The following is a 2,500-nucleotide window of genomic DNA, read 5'->3' on the forward strand; positions in this document are numbered from 1 at the left end:
CATCCTGACGTGACAAATCTGATCATGTCACAAGCATTCACTTACTATAATCACTATCAACGAACCTGCCGCCCCCGCCCCCCCCTACACCTTTCCTTACAACAACGTGTAACCTAACCTAACCTAACCTATGTTGTACCTTAACCTAACCTATGTTGTACCTTAACCTAACCTATGTTGTGCCTTAACCTAACCTATGTTGTGCCTTAACCTAACCTATGTTGTGCCTTAACCTAACCTATGTTGTGCCTTAACCTAACCTATGTTGTGCCTTAACCTAACCTATGTTGTGCCTTAACCTAACCTATGTTGTGCCTTAACCTAACCTATGTTGTGCCTTAACCTAACCTATGTTGTGCCTTAACCTAACCTATGTTGTGCCTTAACCTAACCTATGTTGTGCCTTAACCTAACCCATGTTGTGCCTTAACCTAACCCATGTCGTGCCTTAACCTAACCCATGTCGTGCCTTAACCTAACCCATGTCGTGCCTTAACCTAACCCATGTCGTGCCTTAACCTAACCCATGTCGTGCCTTAACCTAACCCATGTCGTGCCTTAACCTAACCCATGTCGTGCCTTAACCTAACCCATGTCGTGCCTTAACCTAACCCATGTCGTGCCTTAACCTAACCCATGTCGTGCCTTAACCTAACCCATGTCGTGCCTTAACCTAACCCATGTCGTGCCTTAACCTAACCCATGTCGTGCCTTAACCTAACCCATGTCGTGCCTTAACCTAACCCATGTCGTGCCTTAACCTAACCCATGTCGTGCCTTAACCTAACCCATGTCGTGCCTTAACCTAACCCATGTCGTGCCTTAACCTAACCCATGTCGTGCCTTAACCTAACCCACGTCGTGCCTTAACCTAACCCACGTCGTGCCTTAACCTAACCCACGTCGTGCCTTAACCTAACCCACGTCGTGCCTTAACCTAACCCACGTTGTGCCTTAACCTAACCCACGTTGTGCCTTAACCTAACCCACGTTGTGCCCTAACGTAACCCACGTTGTCCCCTAACGTAACCCACGTTGTCGCCTAACGTAACCCACGTTGTCGCCTAAACCTGCTCTGTAATTGTTATACGACTCGTTCAATTAGTGTAGTGTTGCCCACCCGCAACCCTCGCAATATAGTTCGCTACTCGCACTCCCCGCTCCCCTGTGTATCGCTTCATGTTAAACACCTTGCAAGTCTTGCTCACTTTCCACATGCTCCTGCTGTACACTGTAATGTGGATGGCAGCAGGACGTACATGCCGCCCCTCCCCACGTCCCCACCTTGCCCCCTGCCTTCGCAAGCTGGTTGGTGAGAACTTTGCATGTTCAATGCCCTCCGCATGCGACGTACTCAGGCTACGTTGTGGTGCGGCCTGTGTCAACTGTCCGCTAATGTCGTACGCGTAAACCACAATCTGTACTGCACATTCGTCCTTATGTACTGAATGATACATCGTGGCACATGTGTGACCGTACAACGACTGCGCCCAAAAACGGCGGACCATACAGTGCAAATATTGTGCACGCAGCTACGTGTCGTCTCCCTATGAGAGCTGGATTGCAGTGTGGTACGCCATAGAGACGTGTGGGAGGAACGGACGCCGTGGATGGCGATCAGCATGAGCTGTCTGTTGATGTATTCGGACCTAGTCGTCTCTCCTCACACACCGTGATGGCATGGTGCACCGCGTTCCATATCTGCGACATGCTACAGAGGCCGGTTGACAGTCGTTCGAGCAATGGACATCGCATACGTACGGGGGCCACCTTCCACGTATTGTCTAGGCGTGCACATTTTGTTGCGTGTATGTGGGCAGACGTAGTGTGGCGTGACACCTGACACAGGCATGCAATAATCGTGGAAGTTGCAAATGGCGATGGACGCCTGCGTTTTCTGGTGAAGTTACGCAAATGAACAAATGGTAACCTGTTGTGGTGCGGTTGTTCTCGCTAGGGGTGAATCGGTGATGGCGACGATAGGTTGAGGTACTAACCGGTTGTTCCAGCGATACCCACCATGCCGACGAAACTGAACGGCATCTGGGTGTGAAGCGATACGCGGCGGTGGCTGGGTGGGACCGTCCCCGGCCGGTGAGGGGGCGCCTCCCGGCGTGCTGGCCGCGCGGTGCGTGGGCGCACGCGCTACAGCCGGCTGGTGGGGGCGGCCAGTGGCAGGCGCGCCGGCCGACGGACGCGGCAGGCGTCGCAGCTGCGCGCCGGCGCACCCTGCGCGCGGCGCCGTGCGGCCAAAGTAGGTCCTCGCGGGCCCGGTGCGAAGCGCGGTGGACATCTTCAGTGTGCTGGTCCGATTGAGGACTGTGTGCGTTGAGGATGCGCCGCCGCCCGGCGCTCGGCGCCGCGACGCCGTCTGCTGCTCGGTCGCCCCAGCGGTTCTCGCTGGTGGTTTGTATCGCAGCTGTGCGGATGTGTTGGCGCGTGCGCTGTGCTGGGAGAGTTCGCTTCGGCACCCAAGTGGGGCTTTTGTCCTTCTGTGGCG

The sequence above is a fragment of the Schistocerca piceifrons genome, unplaced genomic scaffold (genome assembly GCF_021461385.2).
Source record: "Schistocerca piceifrons isolate TAMUIC-IGC-003096 unplaced genomic scaffold, iqSchPice1.1 HiC_scaffold_936, whole genome shotgun sequence".
Taxonomy (NCBI): Eukaryota; Metazoa; Arthropoda; class Insecta; order Orthoptera; family Acrididae; genus Schistocerca; species Schistocerca piceifrons.